The 17,104-nt window shown below is 49.1% G+C and overlaps 1 long non-coding RNA gene across 1 annotated transcript in view; it reads right to left on the minus strand.

Annotated features, from left to right (window-relative positions):
- The window catches only part of LOC140392837 (uncharacterized), a 38,157-nt gene extending 24,478 nt beyond the window's left edge, over positions 1 to 13,679 (minus strand). The window contains exon 1 of the long non-coding RNA XR_011935467.1: positions 13,589 to 13,679. This is a non-coding gene — a long non-coding RNA (uncharacterized lncRNA). The remainder of the gene's footprint in view (positions 1 to 13,588) is intronic.
- Between the last annotated feature and the right edge of the window lie 3,425 nt (positions 13,680 to 17,104).

Raw genomic sequence — 17,104 nt, forward strand, 5'->3', positions numbered from 1 at the left:
TGGATATCATCAGTAATGCCCGACTGATCCTTTACATCCTAGGTATGTCTAATCTACTCTCTGCTGGAACACATCTTGGCTCACTTTAAGGCCAAAAGGTGGTTGCAGGAATTTGCAATGACCAAATGGTATGTTGAATGCTGTGAAAAGTGAAGATTCCGCGTCAAGCTTCATATTCCAGTGGCTACTCCTATCATGAACCTGGCTGAATTATTTTGTCCAGGGTGGTGCTGGTGTGGTATCATTGTGTTAGAAAAGGTGATAATTGCTCTGTATTTCTGTATTAATATCTTTGAAATAGAGGCAAATTCCTCGATGTTCATTTGGCTTCTCTCTCGCTACTGCCAAATTTACCCAATCTGTAGACTTTGTGACTCTGGTGAGCACTTTCATTTTCTTTTCTCTCATCTCTTGGAGCTGTCTTTCAAGGTTCCTTTTAGTTCTTGGATACTTCATGTGGGGGATGATCGCTGGGTCAATAGTCATGTGAAACGCAAAATCTTCAAAGCATTCAAATGCCTCGTCAAACCACTCTTGGTACATTTTTATCAGATCTTCTTTGCTTCTGATGGGAGGGAGCTTTTCAATAATTTTTCAACCTTCACCTCCTCCATTTCATGGTTTACTGAGGAAAGCTGCAGGTCCTCACAACTGCTCAACCCCATCACCTTTCTCTTGACATGACTAAAGGCCAGCTGTTTAACTAGTCAGTGTCTTCAAAATTTTCTTGTGGCTTCATGTGCTCTGGCAGTGTCGACAGGCTGCAATATTCTGAGTTTGTTCCTTCCAATCAATTCTTCCTGTACTTCAGGGTGTGCAAAGCTCCAAATGAGCTGATCTAGCAGTCTTTCATTTGTATCCTTAAATTTACATTTTCCAGTTGCATTTTTCAATTTTGTTCGGAAGTTTTCAACAGGCCCACTTGATTCCTGCCTCAGGCCTGGAAATTCATATCAATAGTACCAATGGCTTGACTTTGGCTGGAGGTGTGTGTGGAATTGTTCAAAAGTTCTATCTCGGTTTTTGCTGTCACCTTCACTCAGCTCTCAGTCGGTAAACAAAATTAGCCCTTTCTTTTCTGTCCACAAAAGCAACTGACCTTTTCCTCTTCACTGGTACCTTTTAGACAGCAACTGAATGGCAGTTCAGACTTCTGTTTAAACTTCTCAAATGTCACCATCAACCTCCCGATTCATCATGAGGTGGACCTGTATATTTACCGCTGTGGTGGCAGCCATTTTGTTTCCCCGCTCTTCACTAATCTTTTCTCTCTTCCTGTTGCACTAATTTGAGTTGATTTTTCAAACTAATTCAGCAGTAAAATTGTTGAAAATGTCTGGGCTTTTACTCCCAGACACCCACTACCACCATGCCTTCTCGTTCCCAAAAGTTACAAAGAATCACACTTCAGACTAAAAATACTGGAGCTTCTTCAAATGTATTTCTAGCTGCTCTCCACGGGGCTGTTAGACTGATACATTGTTACTTGGCTCATGACTGCAGTGTGAAAATGAATGTGGCACCCTGGGATGTATATTCACATAATAATTAGCTCATATATCTTTAAGAATAATATAATATAAAAATGAAACACGCACCTCCTGCCTGAAAGAAACATACCCCACGTTAAAATGCACCACACAGTTCCCAGTGGAGAAGTGTGCCGTAGCCTGTGTGGTGATATGCATCACTTTAAAAACACAAGGGGTTAATGTAAATACACTACGGCAAAGTAAACACTAGAGGGAGCACCAGAGACGTCATGACATGCAGACATACAGCTCATGAACACATCGAATAGGGCACGACCAATGGGCAGTCAAGGCACCCAGAGGTGACACTACCACAAGGGGGCATTACACAACCCATATATAAGGACAGGGCACACATGCTCTGTCTCTTTCCACAGGCGACACTTAGAGAGCAGGAAAGCGGCAGATCCGAAGCCTCACAACCACCATGTGGCTTAGAGCAGACTGGTTAGTTAGACTGACTTACTATAGCAAGATTAGCAGGAGAGTCGAACTCATTGAGAACTGTGCGATTGGTTCAATAAATCACATTGAACGTACTTCAAAGTCTGGAGTATCTTTTGGTCAAAGCTGCATCGAGTTGCAGCCTGTGTTATCCCAGAGTACATAACACAACAGCCTGTGCCAAACAGGAAACTTATTAAAGTAGAGAAACATCTATAGCTGTCCATTCACCTCCTCAGAAATCACTGGAGTATCAACTTGTCTTGGGCCATAACACAAAAGGGACCTAGATGATACGGCAGTTTGTTTTACCTGCACTCCTTTTCCAGGTATTTTTCAACATTTTTAAGGAATGTTGTGTCACTGAAAATAGATGGATTTATTGATATTGAGCAGGTTTCTCCATTTGGGAGAATTGATACCGGGACTGGGCAGCACGGTAGCACAAGTGGATAGCACTGTGGCTTCACAGCGCCAGGGTCCCAGGTTCGACTCCCTGCTGGGTCACTGTCTGTGCGGAGTCTGCACGTTCTCCCCGTGTCTGCGTGGGTTTCCTCTGGGTGCTCCGGTTTCCTCCCACAGTCCAAAGACGTGCAGGTTAGGTGGATTGGCCATGATAAATTGCCCTTAGTGACCAAAAAGGTTAGGAGGGGTTATTGGGTTACGGGGATAGGATGGACGTGAGGGTTTCAGTGGGTCGGTGCAGACTCGATGTGCCGAATGGCCACCTTCTGCACTGTATGTTCTATATTCTGACTGAATAGTGTGTGCTTCGCGTTCTTGTTCCCATTGGGCTCTCTATTTGGAGAGCAATTCAGGACATGCTAATAGGCCAGCACTATGCCCATGTGTATCTAGGGCAATTCTCATTCCCACCCACGTTGGATTTGCTGTTGGAGAGCTTGACAAACTGCGGCTGCTTATAAGCACTCTACTGCCCACACTCTCATTCCAGCCAAGAGGCTGACAGCAAGAGGATTGATTCTTGGTCCAGGACCTTAAGATTCTGGATGTATTGGAGGAGAGACACCCTCTTCCCCAGGGTGGGCAGGAGTCTCCAGCCCGGGCCTGGGCAGACGTGGCCGAGGCGGTTAGTGCTGCGAGTCTCACCAGGTAGACTGGCACACAGTGCAGATAGAAGATGAATGAGCTTCTTCAGGCAGCTTGGATTGATGCCAGGGACCTCTGTTCCCTGGCATCAATCCTTTCCCTCACTCCTCATATCACACCCCGTGCCTGCATCTCCTTTACAGCCTGCCCTGCACCAAACTCCAACACCTGCATTGTCCTCTTTGACCAGATGCCTTGCACACACATGCCACCAGCTACAGATCCCTCGTGCAACTTGCCTCCATGCATCTCACCATGCCCTTTATGTGTCCCCGAAGAAAAGGCGGCTCATAACAGAAGGGAGCAGGAGAAGACTGGAAGGGACGTCTCGGACCTCAGGGCTCTCACCCCCTCCATGTAGAGGGCGATGGATTTAACAGGAGAGGTTCAGAAGAAGGCTATCTTCGAGGCGGAGGTTGGCATGCGACAACCAAGTGAGCTCCCGCTGCAAGAGGATGTCCCTTTCGCAAATGAGTCACACCTCTCTCCCAGGCCTCTCCTTCCCAAGTTCTCCTCATATGCATTATCTTTTGTCTTCCAGGATCACCATTAGTCGAGGCTGGCCCATCTGGGGTACCTCACCCCAACTTGATGCCCAACACACCCTGGAACATCAGTATGGGAAAGTCACTGACTTTCCTTCATTACTGTTACCTGACCCTCCACCATCGTAGATACTAACACCTCGGTGAGGCATTTTCGTGAAGAAGTTCCTCGGTCACCTTCTGGTGCACATATCACACATTCTGCAGCACATCAGGTGGAGGTAGGGACAACCGAGGGAGCAGATTGTCGGAGGGCTGCCCGTACACAGTAAACAGCTGCAATCCGAGCAGGTGTTGCAGTTCTGGAAAGTATAATCCCACCACTGGTGGAGATGTAGATGAAGAGCCGGGATTTACATGTGGGGGTATCAGCAACTTCCCAGTGCCTTCAAGTGAAGCTGGAGGAGTCCGTCTTCAGGTGCAAGAGATCGTTCCAACATTGCATGGTGCCCGGGCCAACACTGAACTGGTGCCGTCCGTGGTGGAAGCCTTGGGTCACAAATTCAGAGCCATGGGTCAGGACGTCCGAGGCTTGGGCACACTGTGTGGTTGCTGGCTGAGGCTCAGGACAGGGGAGCCCAGTAACTTCCCCAGGCAGGCCCTGTGCCTCCAGCCTCCATGCATCCGTAAATGTGGCCAGGTAGATAGCGAGCATTCCTGGCTCTACTCCGAAATTCAGTCTCTACAGGTGGAAAAAGAGGAGACATGTCAGCAAGATGAGTATTCCTCTGCCCATCCATATCCAACAGACAACATGATGACCTTGAGTTGCACTTCAGCTCCACCCTCCACATACTCCCCCAAACCCACCTTCCACACTGCATCCCTGCCCCATCAGTGAGTGGCACTGGGCCAAGTATACTCACCACCTGTCCTTGTCAACAGGGGTACCATTGGCTTTTGTAACCCTTGTCAGTGATTGGTCCATGTCCTGTTTCCCCAGTAGAGTCGACTGCAATTGTCCTCAGTGGGTGGGCTGTGTGTTATCTCACCAGCAGGCTGTGTGGTGGAGAAGTTTACCAAGTGCCACCAATCACCTCCATGCTAAGAGGCTTGTATGTGCTAAAGATGGGGTTGAATGAAGGAGTTTGGCTGCTTGGACCTTGAAGTGTGATGTGTGTTCTGGGAGTGACACATGAGTTGTGACATCGTGAACAGGGGCAGGATGGATGGGAGCATGGACGCAGTGGGCTAGCAGGGCTTGGAGTAAGCTGGTGACCCTGAGGGGTGAGCTAGCGGATGGTGTGACTGTTGTGTCACTGCTTTAGCTTGGCCACGCCCATCCCATTGATGGGTCAGCTAGGTTCTGATGGTTTCCAGACAGGCATACGTGGAGTTCCAGATAACTAGGGGCTCTCTGAACATTTACAGGACATGATGAGCAGTCAGCAGAGTGAGCAACCAGGGGCTTGTAATCTGTACCAAAGGGGTGTGTTTAAAACCAATACTGCAGCAATGGCAGCCTGAGCCAGGCCTCCTGATCCTGAGGAGGACAACTTGAGTCCATGGAGCTGTCACCAAGTGGCTCCCTGCTACTCCCTCTAACCCTGACAGCTGTCCTCCCCCAGCAAGCGCTCCAATTTTTAACAGTTTTTAGAACTTTATTTATCTCCTCTCTCCCCCTCAGCAGCCATGGGGCCCAGTCCATGTTTCTGAATACCTGAGAAGGACGAAGCATCACAGAGGATTGCAGCATAATGGGTCCAACGCACTAAATCCATTAAAATGAATGCAAATGCCGATTTCCATGCCCCGGCCACCGAGGGGCACACTCCACATTTTAGCCACGAATGAGGCATCGGAGCATGGCTTCTGAATCAGGGCCAGGCCCAGACCTTGATTTTGGACAGACGCCCGATTCTCTGTCCGATCGCAATTTGTGTGTCCAGCCTTACGAGATGGAGAATCCATCCCATTGTTACAGACAGGAGTGAGAGAGTTAACTGCACTGATTTCTTCTTACTGCCTGTCTGTAAGCAGGGGTTTTGAATTTGTTTTTTGAAGAATAGGCGGTGGCATGTTTTCTCAATCCCTCGGTTTTCCTATGATCCAGTTTTCCGAATAACCCCATGATGCACTATCAATTCTCACAAAGACGAGAGTGGTGGAATAATCAAGGTTTTATTGAGCAAAGATGCTGTGCCTCCTGTAGCAGCTACCAGAATGGGAGCAGCACCGGAGAGCACACACGTTTATATGCCGCCTACTGGGCGGAGCCAGCAGGCAGGGATTTACCCATGTTCCTGTACTATACGGGCAGTGCCGTAATACATGTAATCAACTAGTGGTGGCTACGACAGTCACCCCATGTTAAATAAAAGAGTCCAGCGGGGGTGGTGGAAACATTTCAAGTTAAGTCTGTCGGGGTCCTTGACCCTCCTCGCGATCACCTCAGTCCTGGTGGTGATGGGGGCGCCAACTTGGTCACCTGCGACTCCGGGAGCGTGTTGTCCTCGTCTTCGTCACCCCTGAGTGGAACCAGTGGGAGGACGGATCCTCCTGGGGCGGGGGCTGCGGTGAGGTTCGCTGGAGGGAGGGTGAGTGGCGCAGAGATGAATGAGGCAACCGACGCGGGGGAGGGGGGGGGCGGTGTCAGGCCGGGAGTCGTGGGTGGGGATCCAGCGGGTGCCAGGTCCCGGGGGGAGAATGTGTCCTGGCGCCCGTCGGGGTGTGCTACATAGGCGACTGCGGTTTCGCATGTAGGAGGTGGACTTTTTCGACCAAGGGGTCCAACTTATGGGTCCGCACATGCTTCCAAAGGTTGGCGGGTCCAAGAACTGTCAGCCATGTTGGGAGCGAGACCCCGGAGATGGACTTCCTGGGGAAGGAAAACACACGTTCGTGAGGGGTCTCGTTGGTCACGTTGCAGAGGAGCGATCGGATGGAGTGGAGCGCATCGGGGAGGACTTCCTGCCAGCGGGAGACCGGGAGATTTTTAGACCGCAGGGCCAGCAGGACGGCCTTCCAGACCGTCCCGTTCTCTCTCTATGCCTGCCCGTTTCCCCGGGGTTGTAGCTAGTCATCCTGCTCGAGGCAATGCCCTTGCTGAGCAGGAACTGACGCAGCTCATCGCTCATAAAAGAGGATCCCCGATCGCTGTGGATGTAGGTGGGGAAACTGAACAGAGTGAAGATGCTGTGGAGGGCTTTAATTACCATGGCAGAAGTCATATCGGGGCATGGGATGGACAAAGGGAACCGGGAGTACTCATCAATCACATTCGAAAGTACGTGTTGCGGTCGGTGGAGGGGAGGGGCCCTTTGAAGTCCATGCTGAGGCGCTCAAAGGGGCGGGTGGCCTTCACCAGGTGTGCTCGATCTGGCCGGTAGAAGTGCGTCTTGCACTCTGCGCAGACCTGGCAGTTTTTGGTGATGGTCCTGACCTCCTCAATGGAGTAGGGCAGGTTGCGGGCCTTGATGAAATGGAAGAACCGGGTGACCCCGGTGGCAGAGGTCATAGTGGAGAGCCGGGAGTCAGTACACTTGTGCGATGGCACATGTACCGCGGGATAGGGCATCCGGGGGCTCATTGAGCTTCCCCGGGCGATACAAGATCTCACAGTTATAGGTGGAGAGCTCGATCCTCCACCTCAAGATCTTGTCATTTTTGATCTTGCCCCGCTGTGTATTATGAAACATAAAGGCAACCGACCGTTGGTCAGTGAGGAGAGTGAATCTCCTGCCGGCCAGGTAATGCCTCCAATTTCACACAGCTTCCACTATGGCTTGGGCCTCCATTTCGACAGAGAAGTGCTGAATTCGGAGGCATGGAGGGTGCGGGAAAAGAAGGCCACTGGCCTGCCTGCCTGCTTGAGGGTGGCGGCCAGAGCTACGTCCGATGCATCGCTCTCCACCTGGAAGGAGAGGGACTCGTCGACTGCGTGCATCGTGGCCTTGGCAATGTCTGCCTTGATATGGTTGAAGGCCTGATGGGCCTCAGCCGTCAGGGGAAAAACTGTGGACTGAATGAGTGGGCGGGCCTTGTCTGCATAATTAGGGACCCACTGGGCATAGTAGGAGAAAATCCCCAGGCATCGTTTCAGGGCCTTGGGCAGTGGGGGAGTGGAAGTTCCATGAGGGGGCACATGCGGTTGGAGTCGGGCCCTAGGACTCCATTTTCCATGACATAGCCAAGGATGGCTAAACGGTTGGTACGGTTGTATGTGAGATTAAGGAGTTTGGTGATCTGGAGGAATTTTTGGAGGTTTGAGTCGTGGTCCTGCTGATCGTGGCCGCAGATGGTGATGTTATCTAGGTACGGGAAGGTGGCCTGCAGTGCGTACCGGGCAACCATTTGGTCCATCTCTCGCTGGAAGACCGAGACCCCGTTAGTGACGCCGGAAGGAAGTGATAGAGGTGGCCATCTGCTTCAAACGCAGTGTATTGGCGGTCCTCCGGGCGGATGGGGAGCTGGTGGTAGGCGGACTTCAGGTCCACTGTGGAAAAGACTCGATACTGCGTAATCTGATTGACCATGTCAGATATGCGTGGGAGGGGGTACGCGTCGAGCTGCGTGTACCGATTGATGGTCTGACTGTAGTCAATGACCATCCTGTGCTTCTCCCCAGTCTTTACTACTACCACTTGAGCTCTCCAGGGGCTGTTGCTGGCCTCAATGACCCTTTCCCGCAGAAGCCGTTGGACCTCCGACCTGATGAAGGTCCTGTCCTGGGCATTGTACCATCTGCTCCTAGTGGCGACGGGTTTGCAATCCGGGGTGAGGTTCACAAACAGGGAAGGTGGATCAACCTTAAAGATCGTGAGGCCGCATACGGTGAGGTGGGGTAGGGGTCCGCCGAATTTTAAGGTTAGGCTTTGGAGATGGCACTGAAAGTTCAGGCCGAGTAACAGGGCAGAGCAGAGGTGGGGGAGGACGTAGAGCCGGAAGTTGCTGAACTCTGCGCCCTGGAAGGTGAGGGTCGCGATGCAGTACCCCCGGATTTCCACGAAATGGGATCCGGAGGCCAGGAAGATTTTCTGGGTGACGGGGTGTACCGGGAGGGAGCAGTGCCTTACCATAGTGGGGTGGACGAAGCTCTCTGTGCACCCGGAGTCAAAAAGACAGGCCGTCTCGTGCCCATCGATCTTCACCGTTGTCGTCGCGGTCGCGAGGTTGCGGGGCTGGGACTGATCCAGGGTGAATGAGGCGAGCTGCGGCAGATGCTGGGAAGTCCCGGTCTGGTCAGCGGTGATGGAGGTAGCAGCAGGCGATGAACGGCCAGAAGAGCAGGGATCCTGAGACGCCGTCCAAAATGGCACGAAGATGGCGGCGCCCACGGGCCACACGTGGTTGCAAAGGGGAAAATGGCGGCACCTATGGGTCGCACGTGGTGGGTGTAGGAACGCTGGACCTGGAAACAACGTCGACCTACCGGGCCTGGCAAACAGAAACAAAGTGTCCCTTCTTCCCACAGCCGTTGCAAAATTTTTTTGCCCAGGAACTATTTTGTACCAATCTGCCATCCTTCAGTACCCACACCGGCCGAGCTTCACGACCCACGCCAGCCGAGCGTCGTGACCCACGCCGACAGACCTTCATGACCCACCATTTTCTCTTACCGTTAACATGTGAGGTAAGCCTGCATGGTCCTCACGATCTCACTCCAATCAGCTTCATAGGAGGAGAGGGCTATGTGCATATCGGGTGCAGGGTTCAGGCGATTCCTTTGTGCTGTCTTTGTATTTGTGAGGACGGAAAATTCAGACTCACACATGTAGGTCTTTGTCAACGGCAAAAGCAACAAAATGTTTTTTTTACTCTGCTCTGGATCCTCCTCGGAGAGGCTCCGCCAGAATGCTGGCAGCCTCATTAACTTGTGCCACATTTTATTTTGTTAAATTTAGAGTACCCAATTATTTTTTCCAATTAAGGGGCAATTTAGCGTGGCCAATCCATCTATCCTGCATATTTTTTGGGTTGTGGGGGCGAAATCCACGCAGACATGGGGAGAATGTGCAAACTCCACACGGACAGTGACCCAGGGCCGGGATTCGAGCCCGGGTCCTCAGCGCCTGAGGCAACACTGCTAACCACTGTGCCACCATGCTGTCCTTTGTGCCACGTTTTTAATGTGTTATCACAGCTGAGGCGCAGAAGTTCAGTTTCTTCCTTTAGAGTCAGCTGCATGTTAATTACTGATTCTGGGGTCTCAAATTCAAAGGGATTTTTCACCAACTTCTTCTCTCTCAAAATCTTAAACTTCTCCTTTGGAGAGTAGTGACAAAAACTGTTGATCAACCGTAGCCAGATGCGACTGAATAAGGCTTGGCAGTTTCCTTACTAACACTGTTTTCTTCGATGTGTCATAGCAGTGTGGGAAACATGTGGTAATTTTGGCTTTGCACTCGCAACTGCCAAACTTTCAATGACTTTTGGAAAGCTTCGATTTCTTCACAGTGCCGAAAACCATCACCATCCTTCTCTTGCAATTTGAGGTTCAGTTTGTTTAAAATTGAAAAGATGTCAGCAAGGTAAGACATCGTTGGCATCCAAGTTTCATCAGCAAATGAATCAGCCAGAGGGGATGATTTCTCGAGGAGGAAAGCGTGGATTTGATACCTGAGTTTGTAAACTCTGACTAGCACCTGACTCCTTGACAGCCAACGTACTTCTGTGTGGAACAATAAATGCATGTGCTTGGCCTGAATATCAAATCACAAGTCTCAAAAGGTCTGATATTGAGTGCGTTGCGTTTAATGAAATTCACAACTTTCACAATTACTCTCAACACCACTTCAAGATCGGATGGAATTCCATTTGATGCCAATGCCTCGCGGTGATTAAAACAATGATTCCAACAATGCCCTGACCAGCTGCCTCCTTAATCCGTATTATAATCCTTATAATAAGTGCGTGGCACGGTAGCACAGTGGTTAGCACAGTTGCTTCACAGCTCCAAGGTCCCAGGTTCGATTCCCGGCTTGGATCACTGTCTGTGCGGAGTCTGCACGTTCTCACCATGTCTGCATGGGTTTCCTCTGGGTGCACCGGTTTCCACCCTCAGTCCAAGATGTGCAGGTTAGGTGGATTGGCCATGCTAAATTGCTCTTAGTATCCAAAAAAAAGGTTAGGTGGGGTTACTGGCTTACGAGAATAGGGTAGAAGTGTGGGCTTGGGTACGGTGCTCTTTCCAAGGGCCAGTGCAGACATGATGGGCCGAATGACCTCCTTCTGCACTGCAAATTCTATGCTAACTCCACTATTTTTTCATCATGTTGGCTGCTCCATCGCTTGTGATTCCTCAGCAATGAACCCAATCAGGCCTGCACTTTCCAACTACGTAACTATTCAATGCTTCAAAAATCTATGCGCCAGTCGTGTGGATTGGTGATGTCAAGCAGCACAGCAAATCCTCAACAAATTCACTGTGCCAAACATACCTATTGTAAACTCGCAAGGTTACACAATCTGGAACGTCTGTACTTTCATCCAGTTGTATTGAGAAATCCTGTGCTGATTTCAAATGTGAAAGTAAGCTGGTCTTCTAAAATCTCAGCAATATGACAAATTCAGCGAGCCACTATGTTATCACTAAATGGGATGCATTTGACTTTTTCAGCTAACCTCTCATGTTGGAGCATATGAACTATGTCTATTGCTGCAGGAAGAATTAATCTCTCTGCTACAGTGTGGAGCATTTTCTCTTTAGCTACACGGTAAGCTACCATCTAAGAGACTAATAGTACTTCGTCGTTCAATGTTACAATATCTGCTGAGGACTTTAGCTGACGATCTAAGTTCTCGCTGCATCCTTCAAAAAAAACCAACAGGTTTGCCCTCAAACTCGTCATGCTTAGTCTTCTAATGCCTTTGAAGTTTTGAGGGTTTTAAACTTTAACTTGCCAGTACTTCCCTGCATATAACACATATGGGCTTCACATTCTGATTGAAATAGGAACAATTATTAAAGCCACACCTTAAAAAATATTCTTTGTGCCTAATTTCAGTTTATTTTAATGGACAGTTCACCAGAGGCCCTGGAGCTCACACTAGCACTGTTTTGTCCTGTTTTAGACGCTCCTGAACATCTCACACCTCACTGCTTTGTCCTGTTGTGGACTCTCCTGAACAGCTCACACCACCACTGCTTTGTCCTGCTGTGTATTCTCCTGAGTCTCTCCAGCAGGTTTAGTTGTGAGATCCTGGTCTGTTTGTGTCTCTGGCCCACTCTTACTTATTATAAAATGATGCATTTAAAATTCCTCAGTCCTGCTGCTTGTTTGCTGCTCACAGAATGGAGGAATCGCAATCGTGCCCAGTGATGTCAGTGTTCGTGGCATGTGACCTGCTCTCTGCCACTGCCTCAGGCAGGAATATTGCATTGAGTTTTTTAAAAATCTTCTCCTGGGTCGGCACGCTAACGTCAGGAGGAGGCGGTCTTTCTTGCTGGGCTCCGGGCCTGCACACTGATGAGTGGACATGCATGTGTGGCACAGTGGCATTCTGAAAGCCGGTTGGGGCCGTCATTTTTAAAAGCTGGCGGTTGGGCATTACTTCCCGCGATCAGAAACATCGCGATGCATGCCTTCTCGACCTGCCCGAGACACACCTGCGACCCACCTGCAGGTCGCAACCTCGACTTTGAAAATGACTGCTGTCGGTCATGATGCAAATCTTCCAGAAGAGCCAGACAAGATGGGCAATTTGTTATTGAACTTGGAGGAATCTTGGTTCATCAGTTCAATGTTAAAACAGCAGACTGGCTGTGAAACCTAAAGATGTAATGTTAAAAGTGTCCAAAATAGCAGAGGTTTAGGTCATGTGACACAGCCTATTAATGGGTAATTGCAACTTACCAATAAGTTTCTATGCTTCTGGCCATAATTCCATTCTTTCTCCTCAGGAGAGAGACAACGGGTGGAATTCACCCCCCCCCCCCCCCCCCCCCGGTGGCATGTTTTGCCATGGAATTTGTGGTTGCCATTGGCCAGAAGCAGGATCTTCCTGTCCCATCACTGTCAACAGTGTTTCCACCCTCAGCCACCTAGGAATCCATGGCAGGAGGTGGCCATCGTCGCGACCAGAAGATTCTGCTGGCAGAAACAGCCATAAAATCCCACACATGGGGGTTAATAGCATCTCTTCCAGCATAATAAGTTTCAGTTTCTCTCTTTTGTGATTGACCAGAATGGCGGAGCCATTTTGTCTGCACTTCATCTTCTTTCATCAATTACAAGGGGTTTGTGAAATTCCAGAAGCTGAGAAACAAATCATTTTGTTTTTGTCACTCCTGGGGATACCTCCCAAATAGAGGGTCAACCCTGCAATCAGGTGACTTGTAGCAGCCGTCTTAATTTTCTTTGTCAGCAGAAAAAGTCCAGTTTTTAAACAAAATACCAATAATGATAAAGATTTGAACATAGAGCGTTGATTTTCTTTTCATGTCAGAGGAACCCAAATGTATAAATAAACATTTAAATTACACATGTTCCAATGCACTCAGCTTTTTAAATCTTCATTCATGGGGTGTGGGTGTCACTGGCAAAGGCCAACATTTATTGCCTTATCCACTATTTTAGTACATGCGGTATTGATATATCAGTAGTGCTGCTTTTTTGTCCCAGTGACAATGAAGGAACAGTGATATATTTCTCAGTCTGGATGGTGTGTGAGCTGATACATGAGTCTTCTTAGCAATGAGACTTGCTGCTACTGGAATAAGTTCCAAGATTGTTTCTTTTCCCATCTCATTGTATGCAACAGAGAAAGACAAGAGAGGCCAAAAAGATTTCACAATCATTGTTCTGACTGAGTCTTTCCAAACATCTTTCAAATAGTAGCTGGCAATAACTTTTCACTTTGATCCTTTGCAAGGGTCTTGTTACAATGCCTCTCATTTTATTTTTAAAATACTTTGGATATTGGCTTATCATTGTCACGAGCATTTGACTACAATAAACCTGTACTTGAGTTTGCTTTAATTATTGATATTCTATTCTTAGCAATGGGGATACTAACTTCTCATTTTCGATCACGGCCCCAGGTCACTGTCGTGTGAAGTTTCCACATTCTCCCCTTGTCTACATGGGTCTCACCCCCACAACCCAAAGATGCCCAGAGTAGATGGATTGGCCACGCTGAAATGCCCCTTAATTAGAAATAAAATGAATTAGGTATTTATTAAATTTATTTTTTAAAAGCTTCACATTTTCCATCGTATCATATATTTTTTAGTTGTATATTTTTTGGTAGTTATTGCTTTACAACTAATGTAAAATCCAAAATGTAAAAGCTTAAAAAAAAAAATATCGAAACATAAAAAGTATACAAGGGAAAGAGGCCTCATAATGCCATGATTCATTGTGGCCATTTCCAGGAGGCACTATCAAAAATAATAGAAATTCTACATTGACTACCCTGCAGCTTTCTGGCACAATTTGTATTTCTCAGGAGGATTGGAAAGATATAGTCAGATCCTCAGCTAGAAACATGAGCAAAGGTCATTCAGCCCCTTCAGCCTGTTTTGCCATTCATTGAGATCAAGGCTGATCTGTATATTCATTCCATCCACCCGCTTTGGTTCCATGTCATTCAATACCATTAGGTATGCTTAGTGCTGCTTGTGGCATATTCTCCTGCATCCTTCCTTGAACGAGGGTTATCCTTCGTTTTGATGGTAATAGGAGAGTGAGAGTTATTCAGGCCATAAGGTTACAGATTATGTTGAATACGGTTACGCTGCTGCTGATGACCCACTGCGCCTCACTGAGCAAAAATCTATTGATATCAGATTTTAAATTATTAATTCAGCTTTTACTGCCTTGTCTGGGGGAAAGAGTGTTTCACACTTCCCCCAGCCTTTGCATGAAGAAGTAGTTTTAACTTCCCTCCGGCAAATGTTCTGATTTTAAGGTTATGCCCCTTTATCCTAGATTCTCCCACCAGCAGATAAAATGTATCTCTATCTATCCTATCAATTCCTTTCAAAATATAAAACACTCAAATCAAATCACCTCTTCACCGCTTGTCGTCAAGGGAATCAAAGCTCAATTCATGAAATCTCTTCTCCAGGAAGTCCAAGGAGGAGAGGCGGACCACCCTGTACCCCGGGGTGGGAAGGAGGCTACCAGCTGCCACCTTTTTCAGGGCCTGGATGAAGGTGGCAGAGGTTGTCAGCGCCATGGGCAACACTGCGAGGGCCTTCCAGCGGTGCAGAAAAAAACTGCACTATCTCCTCAGAGCGGCCAGGGTAGGCAGCACTGTGCCCCAAGCACCAACACCCATCCCACACACACACGTAACACCACTCCACATCCCATCCGGAGGGCAGCCGAACCCCCACCCTGCACTGATGTGTTGGGTGTTCTGGATCACACACAGGTCACCAACACTTGAAATAATGCAACACTATTTTATTGAATCATTAACTGTTGAAACATACTCAGACTGTGGGTTAATACGATACGAGCTTTAACTAAAGACCTTTGCCTTGTCCTAACCAGTCGATGCACTCAGCACATGGTGAATGTCTGTGTTGCAGGCTGTGAGCTCTGTCCTACTGGGAAGCTGCAACTCGAATGAGCGGGAACTCTGGTGCCCCCTGTCTTTATAGTGCGTGTGCTCTCACTGGTGTTTGGCTGCGGTGTTGTGTGTGTTGATTGGTCCCATTGTGTGCCCATTAGTGTGTGTTTGCACCATTATATACTGGTGTATATTATGACAACCCCCCTTTTATAAAAAATGTACCTGCGTGACAGTAAATAGTGTATGGTGAATGTTCTTGACTACGTGTGTGCGAAATATTTACAGGACTATGTACATGAAAACTAAGCTATTTCCATGGGAAGGTGCCTGGTGCAGAAAAACAGTGTGTCACACAAATAACGAGATGAACACGCTATGCAAACCACTTGAACGATTAAACGGAAGAACAGAACAAATCAGAAAGTCCATAAATCCACAAAGTTCACAAATTAATTCTCTGAGGTGGGCAACGAATTCTGGTTGACCGCCTCAAGGGTGGGTCGGGAGCCGCTGGCTGAGGAGCGGGCTGGACTGCGTCAGAGTGAGAAGGATGCAGAGTGACCGGAATCTCTGCATAGTCCAAGTCAGGATCAACAGGAGGGCGTGGTAATGACAGAGGATCACGTAGCGAGCGCGGAACGAGACTAAGGGCACGTCAACTGCGGCGCAGAATGGAGCCATATGGTAGACGAACCAGGAACGAGTGGGGAGCCATCTGCCGAAGAACCACAGCGGTTGCAGACCAGCCACCATCCAGAAGATGGATGCGGACGTTGTCATCTGGAGCTAGAGCAGGGAGATCAGCTGCATGGTAGTCATGAGCCGCCTTGTGCTGTGCACGAGACAGCTGCATTTGTTGAAGGACCGGAATGTGGTCGAAGTCCGGGACATGAATGGACGGCACCGTCGTCCTCAGGGTGAGACCCATGAGCAGCTGGGCTGGCGACAGGCCAGTGGACAGTGGGGCCAAATAATAGGCCAGCAGGCGAGGTAGAAATCGGACCCAGCATCGGCAGCCTTGCAGAGGAGCCGTTTGACTATGTGGACGCCCGTCTCTGCTTTGCCGTTGGACTGGGGGTACAGGGGACTGGATGTCACATGCACAAAGTTGTACCTCCTGGCAAAGTTGAACCATTCCTGGCTTGCGAAGCAGGGGCCATTGTCCGACATCACAGTGAGTGGGATGCCGTGTCGAGCAAAGGTGTCCTTACAGGCACGGATGACTGCAGACGATGTGATGTTGTGTAAACGTACCACCTCCGGGTAGTTTGAAAAGTAGTCGACAATCAGGACATAGTCCCTGCCCAGCGCGTGGAACAGGTCGATGCCCACCTTGGACCAAGGGGACGTGACCAACTCATGGGGCTGTAGGGTCTCACGTGGTTGGGCCGGCTGGAAGTGCTGACAAGTGGGGCAGTTGAGCACTGTGTTGGCGATGTCCTCATTGATGCCGGGCCAGTACACTACCTCTCGGGCCTGTTGGCGGCACTTTTCCACGCCAAGATGGCCCTCGTGTATCTGTTCCAAGACGAGCTGGTCCATGCTATGCAGGATGACAATGCGGTCCAGTTTCAGGAGAACACCATTTACTACTGCCAGATCGTCTCTGACTTTGTAGAACTGCGGGAGGTGGCGCATGACACGCTGTAGCAAAGGGTTAGCCGCCGTCTTGCGGGGAATTTGGACAAGGCGTTCATCCATGGCAGCTAGATTGGAGGCCACGAAGGCCACATGGGCGTCAACCTGGCAGACGAATCCCGCTGGGTCACACGGAGAGTTGACTGCCCTGGAGAGAGCGTCGGCAATGATGAGATCTTTGCCCGGGGTGTATACCAGCTGGAAGTCGTATTGCCGGAGCTTGTGGAGAATACGCTGGAGACGAGGCGTCATGTCCTTCAAGTCTTTCTGTATTATATTGACCAGCGGGCGATGGTCGGTCTCAACGGTGAATTGAGGAATGCCGTACACATAATCGTGAAACTTGACGACACCGGTCAAAAGGCCCAGGCA

Source organism: Scyliorhinus torazame, chromosome 1 (genome assembly GCF_047496885.1).
Source record: "Scyliorhinus torazame isolate Kashiwa2021f chromosome 1, sScyTor2.1, whole genome shotgun sequence".
Lineage (NCBI taxonomy): Eukaryota > Metazoa > Chordata > Chondrichthyes > Carcharhiniformes > Scyliorhinidae > Scyliorhinus > Scyliorhinus torazame.